This window comes from Lynx canadensis, chromosome B3, assembly GCF_007474595.2.
Source record: "Lynx canadensis isolate LIC74 chromosome B3, mLynCan4.pri.v2, whole genome shotgun sequence".
In the NCBI taxonomy this organism is placed as follows: Eukaryota; Metazoa; Chordata; class Mammalia; order Carnivora; family Felidae; genus Lynx; species Lynx canadensis.
In genome coordinates, this window is record NC_044308.2 from 14650670 (window position 1) to 14667476 (window position 16807).

General features: G+C 53.9%; 2 long non-coding RNA genes across 2 annotated transcripts in view; both read left to right on the forward strand.

Annotated features, from left to right (window-relative positions):
- The first annotated feature begins 6541 nt into the window (after positions 1-6541).
- LOC115515560 overlaps positions 6542-16807 on the forward strand; it is a 19063-nt gene continuing 8797 nt past the window's right edge. The window contains exon 1 of the long non-coding RNA XR_003969334.1: positions 6542-6653. This is a non-coding gene — a long non-coding RNA (uncharacterized LOC115515560). The remainder of the gene's footprint in view (positions 6654-16807) is intronic.
- LOC115515561 lies at positions 12794-15943 on the forward strand. The gene is made up of 3 exons (XR_003969335.1): positions 12794-13157; positions 14714-14828; positions 15713-15943. It is a non-coding gene; the product is annotated as an uncharacterized LOC115515561 (long non-coding RNA).

Here is a 16807-nt window from a genome sequence, read left to right on the forward strand (position 1 = left end):
TTCCCCCTTGCAACATTAAACATAATTTTGCGCTGTCACTGTCACTAAGACTGTGGTTTGTTGATGTCTCTACTTGGAAACACGACCCCTTTGCCTCCAACAGGGAGTCCTCCCCAGGCAGCCTCTGGGAGGCCCATTCTCCATAGGTGACTTTAGGGTTTCTGTGAAAAGGCCAAGGGGGGCGGAGAGAGACCACAGCAGTGAAGGCCAGAAGGGTTCCTACCGGAACCCCATAATCATTTCAAACTCTCTTTCCCTCTGACAACGGGAGCAAATGTGTTTTTGATGTGCCTTTAGTTGTTGGCTTGTTTGTTTAATAAAATCCCTGTGTGTGTGTGTGTGTGTGTGTGTGTGTGTGTGTGTGTTAATGTCTCAGTGTCTGTGACATATGTAACCACAGCCACTCGACTCTTCAAATTTCCCTTTGAATTTCTTTTTTGTTTGTTTTTGTGTCTGTCCTCTTCAACTTCTCTCTCTGTTCTTTAGCCCTCCGCCCCACGGTCCCCACCCCGCCCCCGTATATTTTCTCTGGCTAAGCAATAATCCTCTGGCCCGGTGGCCACGTTCCTGGAGATAAAATCCATTTATCCCTTGTGTTGCCTCACCAAGGCCCGGTTATCCGGGGCCTTTGGTGACAGACTGGTGCGAGAGAGATGAAGACATTTCTCATTTCCCAGGCCCCGCTCCTCCCTTTAATGTGCCAGCCTAGGGCGGCAGGGGTGGGAGGGGGGGCGGGGGTGGCGTGGTGGGGGAGGCTCCACAGTTGAACAAATGTACCCGATGTCTATAGGTTTGCTCTCTCGGTGCCTGGTTGTGGCTCTGCCTGCTTGCATTTGTTTGCCTTTTCTTTGGAGGAGCTGGCTAGTTACTCTCCACAACAGTGTTTCAGAGCTCGTTTGCACCAAGACTGGTGGGTTTCAGAGCGATTATCTCATTTCGCTGGTGCAGAGCGAAGCCGCTTGCAGCCCCTGGGTCAGGCATTCAATGCAGGGCCCATGTCACAGACCCAACCCCGAAGGTTAATTTTCCCTCATTAGCATCTCCATAGTTCTCTCCTTGCACAGGATCTCAGGTCCTTGCCTGCTGTCTTCTCCCTGCTCTCCCCCCCCCACCAAGTCTCTGGCATGTTCTCTCTCATGGTTCCCTCTGCGCCGGCTTATATTCTGCAGGTTCCTGTTGGACCCATAGACTCTGATCATTGAAAACCCATCTCATCAATTTCCAGTTTGCCTACGTTTATCCCAGAGCCCCTCTCCTCCGTCCACATCTCCCCTCCTCTCTCCGTCTCTCTCTTTCCCCTCCACCTCATTTACAAACGCATTCTGCTTTATTTGAATTAGTTCGCTTCTCCTCTCTTACTTTATCCCACCACCCCCCTCATTCGTTTATTCACTGCTAGAAAAAGCAAAAGATACAAAATGGCAAAGTTCAGCTGCGCGTGCATGGGGGGAGCCCGCCATCCCAGCCACCTAGAAAGAGGCTGGATATTTGTAATGACAGAAGAAACAACAAAGAAGAGAGAATTGCATTTGCGGCTTAAGTGGGCAAGTGTGTTTGTGTGTCTATATCTGTGTGTGTTTTTAAGATTTCTTTGAACTGCTTTTGTGCTGACTCGACAGAGGCATTTGCCGAAGCTAGTCACGGTATAGGAACTTTGAGTTAACCTCTTATATCAAATGAATCTTTTCATTTAGAGACCAATAAATCTCCATCTCTAGCTACCTTTTGTAGCCTGAGCTCCATGAGACAAGACTGAGGTTTATAATAAAGGCCAGATAAAGTTTGCCAAAGTTATTTTTCCCCTTCCATCTCTTTTTCACCAATCTGGAAAATTCCCCCATCCAACAAATAAAAGTTCAGGGAAGTAGCAGCTTTTCCTCGGTGAGTAGAAGGCTGGAAATTTCTTTACCTTTTCACAGCAAGCCTGTTGACTGAAGTGGCTTTCCAAGCTCAGACAACCGAAATGATTTATAGTTTTTCAACAAGTCATTATTTTGGTGCGTTGTTGAGGTGGGGCTGAGACAATCTAATAATCAATGTTAGACTGGGGGAGGGGATTGTCTGTGACCAAGAGGAGAGTTAACACCAGAAACATGAAAGCCAGGCGGGTCTCCAGGGATGGAATTTTGGAAAGAGCCTGCACACGTCTGCTCCTGGGCTATAAAGAAATACATTGTTAACAACAACAAAACAGACAATGCCCTGAGCTCTGCCTTGATTCAGAGCTGAGCTACTTTCAAGATTTTTTAGCAGCACTGTTCATTTTGATGGGGTTTCTGGGCCATTTGAAATTCAACCTTTAGCCAGCCTGCTCATGGGGTATGGTTACAGAATTCATTTTCTGATTTACTACCCCTCCTCCTATATTTTCTTTATTTCCTGATGGCCTCCCATGGGGCTAATCTTTTTTTTTTTTCCTTTCTTTTATTTTTTCCAGTTTTGTTCTCCTCACTAACGACTCAGTGTTTTTCCTGTTTCTACTGATCACTCATTTGCTTCCTTTCTCTCTTTCCTTCCTTAAGAGACAGAGGAAAATAAAAAGCATGGGAGGGGGATTTCCAAATGATTCCTAAGTGTTATTAATTACTGTTACAAGGCAGGCGATTCTTAACTAATAACAAAGTTGTAAATTACCACTGACTTTCAGATATTTCTCATTTGTCAGCGCTGATTGACTTGATTAATATTTCACTCTTTGAAATAATTTTAGCAACACTTACAATCAGCTTCAGCCATGAAGCAAAGAGCAGATCGCCACCCCCTGCACGGGACCCTCTCCCTCTGGTTTTACTCTTCATGTGAAGTTTTGGTTTCCGTTCTGAGGCCTGATTTGGACGGGACAGCAGTGGTGGAAAGGTTCACAGGCCGTGAAAACCGCAGGGATGGAGATCACTGGCAGACCTGTAGATGTTCAGTGATTTCTACGTAATTTGGAAAACACTGTCGAGGAAATTGATCGTGTGGAAAGAACCAAACAATATCATTTCCTGGGTCTCCTGAACATTCTTTCCCCTCCAGATTCAAGGCTGAAGGAGTAGATCTTTGAAGGATCCCTAAATCAATGAAATCCACCCCCCCCAAGCAAAGCCCTATTTCTCCTTAACCTCCTCCTTGACATTTCTATGAAAGAACCAGCCTATTCTCTGCTCACCTATCAAAGATGGGGATTATTGGTGGTGGTAGGGGGAAGGTGGGGGGGGGGGGCGGGGGGCAGGGTCAAAGGGACTCCCAGGACAGGAGAGCAGAGAAGACCTCACATGTTGGGAACGGGGTTGTATTTTCCAGAGGTCCCTTTCCCTTCCACCATCATATCCAGAATGCAATTTTTGAAGTTATCAATACCTGCTGCCTCCAATACCTCTCGAGTTTTAATCTTAATTATATTATTAAGCGAAGTGGTGTGCAGTCAGGGAATTGAACGTGATTTATGACGTCTGCCTATTAAAGGATCGATTGTGAATATCGCTACTATCATCTATCAATATTCTTAGGTCGGGGGTATTTCTCGCTCCATGGTTGTTATTTGTAATACCGAAATGATAGACTGCAGGAAAAGACTATTGCTTCTTCGCAGGATTAGCTTTCCAGGTGCAGCGGGGAGTCCGTGTGGGGAGACAGGGGACTCTGCGTGCTCCAACCACATCTCACACCCAGAGAGAGTTTAAAGATTTTTTTTTTTTTTAAACCAGTGAATTCCCCCTTAGGTCTACTAGAAGAAGGAAAGCCAGAGTCGTTTTTCGAGAATGAAGTAACCTCTGCAGGTCGATAACAGGGGCGAGCGTTTTCCAGCTGCCAGGTGATTTGCAAGGAGACTAGAAAGGAAGAGGAAAAAAAAAAAAAAGCAACGAGGGGCCCCCTTTATACAAGGATGTCTGGATGGGGGGCTGGCGGGGAGTGCTGGGGGCAGACTGTATGTTTTTGGAGCAGATGCCCGGGCCGTGCCTATGCCCTTGGAGGTGTCCAACTTCTGGGATCAATCAAGGCTCTCTGCTCCAAGCCACCCTACAGCGACACTTCCACCTGCACCAGCCTCTTCTGCATAGGTGGAGGCGGGTGCGAAACGCGCCGCGGCTAAGCCTGGAGAAGCCTGAGCGCGGAGGCCTTTTGTCTCCAGACAGAGCGCAGCGCCTGCTTTTTTCCACCCGCGCGGGGCACGGCACGGGGTCACGGGCTAGTCTCAGCCCCTGCTTTAGGCGGATGGGAGGGAGAAGCAGTGAATGCAGCAAAACTCCTGCTCCCGGGAAGCGGCCTCGGAAGGCGAGGCGGAGAAACCCGGCGGGGTGAGGTGAGGCCGGGGGCGGCCGGAATGCTCCCAGGGCAATCCGGCCTGCGCCCTGCTGCTGGCCTCGGCGCGCACCAGGCCTCAGAGGCCGGAGACTCCCTCCTCGGCTGCGGAGGCCCCGGAGGCGGTCAAGCGCCCCCTGGCACCACGAGGGAGGCGCACCTCGCCTGGAGCAGTGCGGCCGCGACCTGAGCAGAGCAGGCGCAGGACGCGGGGCCCCCCCGGGCCTGGCTGGGAGCCTGCCCTACGCGCGCCGAGCGCTCGCCATCCGCCCGGGGCTGGCCTTCACGGCCCTTGGCCGCCCAATCCACTTCCCTCCAGGGTTCCAGTGCGAAGAAGTGGGAATGTCACTGGAAACTGTTAGGCCTTTCCTCTGCCCTGCTACAGACGACCGCAGGCGGGGAGGGAGGAAGCATTGGCCGGGCTCCTGGCTGCCAGCGGCGCCCCGCCTCTCCTGGCCCGGAGAATGCGTTGCGGGGCAGAAACCTCTACCCCCGCCACACAATGGCACCTATCTAGCTACCTGCCTGCCCCATCCCGGCCTCCGTTGCTCCAATGGCCAACCCTTGGCCACCATGTTTGACCTCAGATTTGGAGGCTTCCAGGGGTATGGGCACAATGACTGTATATAGTAAGCACTCAATAAATGTTAGCTGTTATTATCACGAGGCACATCAGATCTCCTCCGTGGGCATCTCAGTCTCTGGCACACATTTATCCCAGACCAATCACCGCATAGCTGGGGTCCCCAAGATCCCTACCCCTGCCCCCTCTGAGCCCTGGAGCCACAGCCCTCCACCCTAACACGCCTGCAGAACACGTGAGGCCTCTGTGGTTCTTCCCCCCAGGGTGTTTGTCCGGGCCTGGGCCACTGAAGCCTGGAGCAAACGTTGCACTCTGCCTCGGTCAGCGCGGGGGCTAGGGAATTTCGGTTAGATAAGAGCATCCTGGGACAGGGGGTGGTGGTTCATCGTTTCAAAACAATAAAAAAAAAAGGGGGGGACCCTTCGGTGAGGAAGAGAGACAAGAGAGAAACAGAAAGTGCGTGGGGGTGGGGATCAGGGACAGGCGGAGGCAGGCGTGCCAATCGTAGATGAGTCAGAAGCAGCGGCATGACACCTTTTTCTTCCAGAAACAATTATTTGAGTAGGCTTTTAATCGCCAGGCCGAAGGGAATGAGCTGTCCGAGACAGCGCCACCAAATACACGGACCACGCCGGGAAGCCGGGTTTTAGTGTTTGACCTCCAACAAATAGAAGCCCGTCTTCCTGATTCCTCTGATTATCAGCAGTACTAAAAATACTGTTTTTGTTATTTTGCAAACGACGTTTCAGAGGGCCCTTGGAGCCGGGCAGGAGCCACGCCCAGGACCGCGATCACCTGCTGCGCAAGCGGCCGGGACTTGGTCCCCCTCCTCTCCTCTGCCCTCCCCCACCCCCCAGGCTGGTGGCTATTCTCGGATGTGGACCCCTTTAAAAATGACAAATGTCTTGTCAATACAGACCATCCATCCTCTCTTGCTTTCTCATCATTTTTCGGCGTGAGGAGGGACCCAGGCGCAGGCCCGGCGGCGCGTGTCACGCGGCCTGCATTGTACCGTAATCGCCAAAACCTTGGCCTAATTTGCAGCTAATATATCTCGAGCGAAGGAGTCGGCCGAGAAATCAGTGGCCCAAGGAGCTAGATTTAAGCTTTGTTGGGATCGGAAATTAAGGGACTGCAAGGGGGATGTGATTCATATTATTCTCCCCTCTCCCCCTCCCACACACGACCATACGTCTCTCCGCTCGGCCTGCAGGGACGCGGCCCTTATCTCTCCGCGGCCTGTGTCCCTGTCGCTTGCTTGTCTCGCTCCGGACCACTGTGTCTGGGGCGCCCTCCGCCTGGTTTCTCCTCGCCCCCGGGAGGAGGCGCTGGTGTCCGGGTCGGCCTCTGGTCCCTCCCAGCCGGCGTCCCGGAGCCCCCATTCACAAAGCCCGGCTTGGAGGAGGCGACACCACACACACACACACACACACACACACACACACACGCACACGCACACACACCCCGAAGAGGGGAGTTTGATCTTGTCTCATTGGCGTCTCGGGCCTGAAAGGAAAATCGTTTGGGTAAACAGCCAAGCTTCCAGGCTTAACGCCCGGCTGCCGCCCCCGCCCCTCCGCCCCCTCCCGCCTCCCCCTCTCCCCTTCCACCCCACCCGCCACCCACACTCCGCTCAGCAGCCGGGCCCCGAGCGAGCTCCGCGCGCCCGGGCGGGAGCCGAGGGCTCCCCGGGTTCAAAGGGCCGCAGCCCCGAGGGAATGCCCTCCTCGCTGTGCCCCGAGGGGCAGAAGCGGACCGCAGGGCGGTGGGACCGGCCCGGGCCACGGTAGGAACCGCGAAACCTCCCGCTTCCCTAAGTAGACCTCGTCCCGGGGGAGGGCGCCGGGGAGTTCGGAGCCCGCAGGGACCTTTTCGCCAAGACCCAAGCGGAGGCCGAGCCCGAGCCCGGGCCGCAGGCTGCGCCTCGGCGCTCCGCCCCGGCCACGGCGGGGCACCCTGGGCCCACCAGGCTGTCGCAGGCGTGTGGACACGTGTGGCCCGACCACGGGCGGGGGCGGTGAGCCTCTGCTGGCCGCGCTGAGCTCCGCACCCCCTTGGGTGATTACCGGGTTCCCACCTCCCGCGGCTCCAGGAAAAAGCCTTTAATCAGATATTAAGCGTTTTCCGAAGTTTGATTCTTTCCAAAGGACAGTTTTTCAGCTAACTGGCTGTAAACATAATTAATAGTTATTAACATGCAAAAAAAAAAAAAACAAAAACCTCTGTGGTGTTTGAAAGGATATTGGTCTCTCTCTAGCTCACACTCTCAAACCTGGAGAGAACATTGAATTCGGAAAATATCCTGATTAGATTATTAGACCTGATTCTGTGATGCTTCCCCTCCCCCCTCCTCTAATGAAATTCCTCTCTCTTCTTCTCCCTTCCTGTCTCTCTCCTGTTCTCGCTCTTTCTCCTCCCAGTCTCAATCTCGCTCTAATCCAGGAGTCATTAGCAACACCCTCTGGCTACATGTTTTGCATCAGTGAAACATTGTGACATAGTTGTAATACAAACTCTGAGCCTTACACTGCATCTCGCGGTAGGAAGTGTAATAGCAATAAAAACCATTTTTCATCTCCAGGCATTATTCAGTACAAAAAAAAAAAAACAAAACAGAAAATCTGAATGTGAGCAGGGGTGGAGGGAGAGAGAAATGAAGGGAAGGAGAAGAAGAAGGGAGGGAAGGAAAGAGAGAAAGAGAGAGAGAAAGGAGCAAACCTTTCTAATTTAGAGACTCCCTTTCTCAAGCATTTCATTTGCTGATGCTTCTCCTCCCTTCTGTTTTTGTCCCTGCCCCTCACCCTTGTCCCTCAGTGGATCCCAGGACCCACCCTGCAAGTACCTCTTAGCTCCCAGGATCTCTCAACACCTTCCTCCGCCCGGAGGTAGCATCCCTCCAGACAGGAAGACCCCCAAGACTCCCAGAGGCCAGGCCACCCCTCCTCCGCTGGCCAGAGTGAGAGATCCTCATTCAAGTCCTGCTAAGAAATTAGGGCCTCTTTCCTGTGTGGTCCCTTTTAGGAATTCTTCCTAGCCCGATGGGGAAGGACAAACAACCAGAAAAACAACCTGGCTTCCCCCTCCCCCCCTCCCCGGCACAGCCCTGTAGTTTCTGAGCAGGGCAGAAAGTACTGGTCACAGTGAGAGACGGAGCACACCCTGTGAACTTAGGGAGACCGAAGATTCAAGAAAGGGCCTCTATGTTGGATTTGCTCAGGCAGGAAAATGCGGGGGCTTACGCACCACCCATCCACGTTCTCCTCCACCCCACGGGCCCCAGTTCCGCCATCATTATATGTGCGATCTACAGAGTTCCTTAAAACAAAAACCAAAAGAAACTTGTGGTGGAAACTGCGTTAGAAAAAAGACTGTACCCCCCCCCCCGAAAACAAAGAAACCACACAAATGCTCTCAGCACCACCAGATACATGCCCTACTTTTAACACCACGTTTGGAATCTTCGCAGAAAAAAACAAAAAAAAACTTGTTTCGTGAAATTTGTGTTTTACTTATCCCTTCTGTCTCTGGGATGGTGCACTTTGAAAACAAGTCGAAGCAAAGCCTCACTATATTCAGCGAATTAATTTTGCTGTATATTTTTTAGTCGTGAGGGCTTAAGAGCCGGGCGAGCCTCTTAAGTTTTCAACTGGAGGAAATAGGGTCCAATGCAGTATAATCTGTGCTTCTCGCTGGTGCTGCTTTCACCTGCCGACAGGTGTATATGTTTAAGGGCTGCATTTTGTGATTATTTTGTCAGCAGAGCCGAAGGCTGTGGGATATGAGGTTTGGTAGGCTGGCCACTGGCATGGCATGGACAAGTCCCTCTTATGTCCGACTGACCAGAATGAGTGAATTTGGCTGGACTTACAATTGGGAAGGGAAGGCTTCATAGGCCTCATCGGAGATATTTGCACTGGCCTCAGCTGACTGGCCCGAGCTCGGCGGCCCGAACCCATGGGCCTCCAAGAAAACATCTCTCATTTAGTTTATCTTTCGTATCAAAGCAGTGTCACAGCTTGGACTGGGTGAAATTAGACCTATTTTTTTTTTCTCTTTCTCCTGCTATTTTCCCTTCACCCCAATGCAGACATTGTGCGATACGTCGGTCACAGATAATGGGTTTTAGCCGATGGGAAGAAGGCCTGTGCGTTTCGGCTTCTCATAAGGTTTTGACGAAGGAAAAAAGTCCGGTGACGGTCAAGTTAGGCTGCAGAAGGCTGGGAACATGGCCATGCCATTCCAGTTTCCGCAGCGAGGTGGCGCTCCAGGGTGCGGCAGCGCACCCAGCCGGCGGCCGCCGAGCGCGCCGGCCGCGTTCCCGCAGCGACGCAGCGGCCGCGGAGCCGGGTTCGCGCTGGTCCCTGTCGCCTCTGCACCCGAAGTCGGAGAGCGCTCAGCCCCCCCTGGGCCGACCGGTCCGCAGGGCGGGCGAAGGCCTGAGGCCACGACCGGGGAAGACGGGCGGCGGCGGCGAGCCGCGACCCCGGCCGGGGCCGGTGCACACTGCCGGCGCTGTTGCTCCGGGGAATCTGCGAAGTTCGCGTTCGCGGTGGGACCCGGGCGGGGCCGACGCCAGGGTGCGGGGACCTCGGAGGCTCCGGGATCCGCGCGCCGGGCTTCAGCCTCCGCCGGGTTTGCGGGGAGGCCCGCGCTCCCCACCCCAGAGCGTCGCCCACCTCCTCCACCCCCAGGGTCGGCGGACTTGGCTGCTTCTCTCTCTTTTCTTGTTTTAAGAAAAAATAAAGGAAAGAAAATCGTATGCGCTCGCTATTGCTTTGCCCTCCAATGTAGGCAGTTTTTCTGTTTAATAGGTTTTTCTTTTTCTTTCCTGTAATTTTCCTTTCCTTCTCTTTTCGTTCCTTATTTTTTCCCCCTCTTCCTTCCTTTGTTTTCTGTTTTCTTAATTTTTTCTTTTCTTAACCTACTTCTAAGAGATGGTTCTGAGTGACTGGGTGGGAAAGAGAGAGAAGGGTCTGAGTGGCACGAGCCCTAGAGGACTCAGCGTTGGCAAATGGCAGCAAAATTGAAGAAGAAACTATTTCGATTTATTGAACGCACTTGCGTCCTAGCGATTTCGTTTCCACACTTCTGCCTTCCCTGGGTATCTCACAAGCTCTAGGTCAACGCTGACCGGAAGGAAATGCCTTTCACCCGGTCACACTCCACCTGTGGTTGTCGGAACGGGGGGGGGGGGGGCTTCCCAAACATTTTTGCAACAATGATAGGAATAATAATAGTAACAGTAAAAATGAACAGCCTTTCCACTCTGCATGAATTCCTTCCTGGCTTTGCAGCCCGGCTCCGTGAAGCAAGGGCAAGGCGGGCATCGAGCGGCTGTTAGCCTGGGCCCTCTTTCCAGCAGTTCGTTGCACTGGAACGCCCTGACCCGGGAGCCGCCACCCTTCCCAGTGGCCTCGGGTGCCCGGCCTGGGCCACGGTGACCGCTGGCAAGCTTTGCTGAACCTGCACCCTATCGCTTCCTACCAGCTGTGCTGCTGCTTTTAGCCGGTTTCTGGCCAACCTCACTTTCCTTGAAGTTATCTAGCGTAAATGCAAGAATTTTCGGCCCAATTGAGAAGTCTACAGAAACTCCGGCGGGTCAGGTCATTAGGAATGTGAACGTAGCGACCAAGAATTATAAACATGATCTAAAAGTCTCTTCCAATTCATTTCTTCAAGTATTTATTTGAGTTAAGTGATGAAAAGTGACAGTTGTGAAATAGACAGCTTTTAAAAGTAATGAAGTCAGATGAGGCTTTAACCTGTCGATTGCTATAAATCAACTTCGAAAAAGACGAATGAAGAATATTATTTGGGCGCCTAACAGCCAACATTTGCTGTGCGGGTTGCGGGCCCTGGAGTCGGCCTGCGGGGGGCTTCCGGAGTGGCGGATCCCCGGGTCCCTGCGTTGGGAGCCAGCCCGAGTGAGACCCACGCTGTCTGCAGCGACATTTTTTGGTGGGCGGGTCTCCATTTCCGCTGAGACTTCGGCCACGGATCTGGCCCACCGTAGTGTGTCTGGACAGTCATCAGCACAGTTGGAAATTCAGGGGACTGAATGCCACAATGTAGATGGGCGCTCAGCCCGGCTCCCCAGCTGGCTGAGGGTCTCCTCTTCTTGATCCAACCGCGTGGGGAAGGGCCAGGGCCTGAAAGACCCTTACTCTTTGGAAATGGTGGTGACTTAGGTGGGGGAGGAAGGGGAGGAAGATGAGCAGGAAATTATATTTCCTTGAGGCCCTGGCGGGGCGTGGGGGGGGGGGCCTTTGGGCTTTCAGTGACATCAACGGGCCCTAATCTGGGAGGGAGCTCCAGGACAGAGGGGGACTGGGGCAGGCAGTTGAAGGTCTCCTAATGGGGGAGAAGGTTCTCAATTCTGCACCTGCGGGGGTCAGAGACCAGATATGGTTTCTGGAGGGTGAACTGGTGGGTGTTTTAAATAAATTTTAAACACTTTCTTGTAGATCACATTTCCCCACCACTGCAAGGCGGGTCACAGCCAGACTCGGGGCATTGCCCTCTTCCCAGTGACTTCAACCCGTGTCCCCATCCCATCCCAAGTCTGAGCGAGGAAAACACGCCCCCGGGGTGCCTGGCCTTCTGGGTCTGTTGCTCGCTCTTTCTCCCAACCCTTCCCGGAGGTGGGGAGGACACAGATGCTTCCCTCTCTCTCTTTTATCGCCCTGCGTCGTTGCTTCTAGGTCAAGTCGGTCACCTAGCGACCTCCCCAGACTGCTGGACCACCAGCAACAGGTTCTGGTGTACTTCCTCCCTGACTCTTCCACCCGGTTCCCTCTCATTTCTGGGTCAGGTGGGTGGAGACAGAGCACCTCTCGCCCTCTTCCCGCTTGACCAGCGAGTGCAACCCTCCAGAGGCGAGGAGGCGGCGCCCGCATCTTTGGGCAAGGTGCCTGGCTGGGTGGCTCTAAGGACCATCGGTGGCCCCGCATTCTCCTAGCTCAAAATTCCCAGACTGTTGACTGGTGGCAGCAACTCAGAGGACCCTCTGAGGATAAGATCCAAGAGAAAGTATAGGGGGGAAGTGGGGGGGGTAGGGAGTGAAGTGGACCACGCCCTCCCCTGGGACAGTCCCTAACCTCTTGGGGGCACGCTGGGCTGGTGGCTACATTCGGGGCCCCACCCTGGCCTATGACGCCTCCTCGCTGCTTGGGGGCCTGGTGCCGACCTTGAGCAACATCCCCTCCCCCCCCCCCCCCCCCGCCTTCAGGTCCGATTTCCCTTTTTTTTTTTTTTTTTGGAGACCCGAACGTGGGAAAGGAGGCTCCCGCTCTATCTGCGCCCAACTTGCCCTCCGGGTCAGCTGGGGCTGGAACCTGCCCGCCCGAGACTCTGCAGCAGGCTGCGCGGCCACCGCCCCCGCCCGCCCCGCTGGCGCCAGGGTGCCCGGAGTCCCAGGCTGGGGCGCCGAGGGCGCGGGGGCCTCCAGGACCCGCCTGGGTGGAGGGTGGGGAGGAGGGACGGCAACTTCCAGCTTCCGGCGGGGCGGTAGTGTTGGTGGTGGTGGTGGTGGCGGCGGCGGGGGGTGGGGGGTAACTCTTCCGAGGAGGCCGGTGGAAACTCCTCCTCCACTCCGCCCCGAGGCAGCCGGGACTCGGCTGGCGGCGCGTCTCCGCCCGCCCGAGCGTTTCCATAAATCAGGCCGCTGGCAGGCTGCTAATTAGCTCAGGCCGAAAAGAATAGGAAGAGGGAGAGTCCAGTAGTGCTCGGCGGGGTGGGGGTGGGAGCGCCGTAGGTGGGAGATCAGAATTGCCCCAGGACCTGCGGGCGACTGCCTGGGGCACCGCAGCAGCCCCCCGCGGAGGCCACCGCAGATCGCTTTCCCCCAGCCGGGGCCTCCGAGCTGGGGCCTCCCGATCACACGCCTCCCGCGCTGCGCGCACCCGGGTGTTGGACCCGGCCCGCCCACCCACGCCGAGGCCCCCTCTCCCACTCGCTGAGCGAGCCCGGCGTTAATTAACTCTCCCCTCGCCCCCCGCAATATCGGAAGACTTTCAAAACTCATCCCCAAGTGTTTCCTCTTTAAGCCTGAAGCCTGCGCTTGGAAACAACCGCCAGGAAAAGAGGGAGCTGGGTCTGGAAGGAGGGTCGGTCACCTCAAGGCTCCGGGGTAACAGGGCTCCCCCAAGGACTGCGGGTTGTAGGCGGGGAGGCTGTAACCCCACACCTCCTCCCCCAGTGAAAAAAGGCAAGACGGGTCAATCAAGATCAGAAATAACCCTAAAGTCGGATTATTGATTTCCATGTAAATCCGGAGCAGAGGACGCGGCGAGTGAGAGCGATTTCTGTTTATTTTCTTTCCGTTCCTCCCCCACCCTTCTCTCAGCCCGCCGGGTTTGGCGCCCCTCCCAGTCCTCTCCGCCCTCCGCCGGGAAGGGACTCTGCGATGACATCACCGCGGAGACCCGCGGCCTCCCCGCCCCCGGCCCCGGGACCCCGGAGCGGAGATTGACAGGTGTCGCTCGCAAGGACAATGCCTTCCAGGTGTCACCGTCACAGTCTCATCCCTCCTAACCCGCCCTCTCTGCCCCCTTCCCTTCCAACGCTCCTAGCCGCCCCACCCCCCTTTTCTTCTCCGAGGGAAGCTCTCTCGTCCCCCCCCCCGCCCCCCAGCTCCGCGCATCTGGGTCCCGGGTCTAGATATGCGGGCAGTGGGCCGGCGTGGAAGGGCAGGGATGGCGGAGACTCGGCTTGCTGTCTGCCGCAGGGCGGCTCGGAGATCCCAGAGCCGCGGGAAGGGTCCACGCGGCCGTAGCCCGAGAGTGGGCAAAGAGGGAACGGGCGTGTGTTTTTAAGGAACCAGCGCGGTCTCTGGACTTCCTGCCTTCCCTCTGCACCCGCTCCCCGCCCCGCCACCCACACACATAATATAACAGACGCTAAAATAATCCTGCCATCTGGCAAATCCCAAATTTGGCGACCAAGCTCCTAAAGCAACGGCGAGGTGTCATCCCGGGAGTAGGTGGCTGGTCCTGTCCCGCTCTCCCGATCGGGGACAAGGGCATCGAGCTCTGCCCGCACCTGCCCCCACCACGGCCGGACCTCGCCCTCCCCCCCCCCCCCATCCTTGCTCTGACCCTGGCGACTTTGTGGCGCTTTCCTCCCGATCTGGGCAGCGGCTCTGGGGGGTGGGGGGAGGTCGGGGGGTCGGGAATGGGGGTGCAAGAGTTGGGGGGGCTTCCGCTCCAGTTTCCACCAAAATTGCTCAATGAGCTAAAACCCAAATTCGCCTTCATTATGTAACACCGAATGTAATTTATAGCCGGGCGGCCTGTCGGCGGCGATTTAGATCATTTGGTGCTAAGGATCACACTTATTAGATTTCTTCAAAGCCGATGGGGGTTTTCTTTTTCTTTCTTTTTCTTTTTCTCTCTTTCTCTCTCTCTTTTTCTTTCTTTCTTTCTTTCTTCTTTCTTTCTTTCTTTCTTTCTTTCCTTTCTTTCTTTCTTTCTTTCTTTCTTTTTTAAGGAGGGTATTTGTACTAAATTGCCCAGTGCTGGTGTGATAACTGTCAAAAGTTTGACATCAAAGGAGCTAATATTATTCAGTTACCAGAGAAGCTGTCTGTCTAAATAAGAATATCTTAATTACTGCATCACAAAGGTAGGAAAGGGGTCGGATCTGAAAACGGCAGAGGCATTCAGCCGCTCCTTTTGATGCGCTATCTACGTTAGACCGATGCGCCGCTCCTAATCAGGCCTAGTCCGATTTCCTTTCCTCTCCCTGTCGGTCCTCTGAACTTTATAACTATATGTAAACACGTTGTCAGTGGGGACCTAATCTTCTCGGGTTCTTATTAGAAGAAATTTCCATCCTCTCTCGTTCTAGATTAGGCAGTGGAGTCCGCTCCGTCAATGAAGGGACTAAGGTTTCGTGGACAATAATGTGGCAATTGTTGATGGTTTGTGACCCATAAAATGTGGAGGTGACTGTTCTGGCTTTGGTATGTAATTATGCAAAACACTTTCCATAAAGACTTGCCATTCGATCTAATGGCAGTCCCTGCGGTCTATTTCAAAAAGGGAGGGTCTATGTACAGAGAGAGAAAAGTAACATTTGTTTTAACACAGGTTTTATGGGGGGGGGATGGATAAATACAAACACATCCCAGTGCCGCCCAAAGTATTTTTTGGAGTCAAATTAAAATAATTACGAAGGGGTTTAATAAGTTAATCATAGCAACACGGCCCATCCAAACACAGAGGGAGGGGTGTTCAGGCTGTAGCTCACCACCTCCCAGCCCGGAACTGTCCTTGAGGGTGGCGATTTACCTTCTGCTTGTGCAGGGGTGGGGTGCGGCTGTGTCTCAGCTCAGTCCACCTAGGTGCCCCTCTGGGATCCGAAGGAAGCCTCAGTGGGGGGGCTGAAATGGGGGGGGGATGGGCGATGTCATCCACCCTCAAATCTCGTCTGTGGAGTTATTTGACAGAGGGCACTTGTAACAAAGCAGCTCTCTCTGAGGAAGTCCCCCCCCTTTCCCTCTAGTGCCCCCAGGGCCCCAGGATTTAGGGATCCCCAGAAAGGCAGCTCGGAGGGAGTGCCAGGGCTCGGAGGGAGTGCCAGGCAGTGCCTGACCGGTTTGGGTGAGGAGTCTCAACCCCGAGCCCACGCTCAGAGACGTCCGCAGCCCAGCGGGGCCGACTCCCAGCTGCTAGAGCACCTTTGCCAAGCACCCGAGGTTTTATTTTATGTGTGTGGTTTTTGAAATACAACATAAAGAATTTTCAAAGGCCTGAGGAGGAAAGGTGGAATGAGAAGGGTCATCATCACCGGTCCCGACCCAGCTCCGGCCGCCAGTTAATACAAGCATTTCTCTGCCACTTCCAGGGCCCCCATCCTGCCTGGATCCCCCCCCCCCGCCCCCCCCAGAACTGCTCTGCCACCAGCTCGGAGGCCTCACCGCCCACCACACAGCGACACTGCAGTGTGAGCCCCGCAGAGGCAGGCGACAGGGGATTTTTCAAGGGGGAAATGATGATTAAAAGACAGAATCATCTAAATATCAAAGTGACACATGGGAGACCTGGAAAAAATATTTAAGCTAATGAAAAGCAAATAAAGAAGGAGGCACCGAGGCTGGGAAATTAAATATTATGTTTAAGATGGCGCTTTTGTGTGGGCTTGAAGATTTCCGATTCATGTACACATAATAAACACTCAGGTTTGTCATCTGGAGGTGCAAATCTGAAAGATATTCCAACAAATAAAGTGCTGGCAGAGAGAGGAATAAAGAGATCGGCGCCTGTCAGGGGTCAGGCAGCCTGAGATTGCTTCTAGAGATCTTTTGAAAATTTCACACGATTGAAGGCTTAGGGGCTTCACTACGCTCGCATTTCAAACTCAGATCAGTGGGATCACAATCAAAAATAGAGGTCTGGAAAATTGTGATGCAGAGATGGCCACGGGCTGCAGGACCTCTCTCACGAGTGCTCTCGCGCGCGCGCTCTCTCTCTCTCTCCCTCTCTCTCTCTCTCCCTCTCTCTTTCTTCTCTTCAAGACAGATACTCTGACATGGGCTGTAATCCTTTGGATGACAGTTGTCAGAAAAGAAAGAGAAAATTGCATCTTGTCTCGTAACTTCCTTCTAGTCAAAAGGAATTTAGGGTCTTATGTCCAAGAAAGGAGGGAAAAATTATTCTTTGCTAGCTAGCATAGGACCATAGCTCAAGAGTTTGGGTTTTCCTAATTAGTGATCTACTCCTGGACTTTTAGATCTGGTTTGTTAGCACGATTTCTCATTTAGCGTGTTTTCCTGCAGCACACTGAAATTTCTTACCACTGGCAATTTATGCAAGTTCAGGTATGTAGACAGGAGTATACACTTACACGCACACGTATGCACACACAACTTTAATCACTAAACCCAGAGATTGGCCTGGTTGCCTCTTATTTGGTGAGAGTTAATGCTCACTCATATTTCGC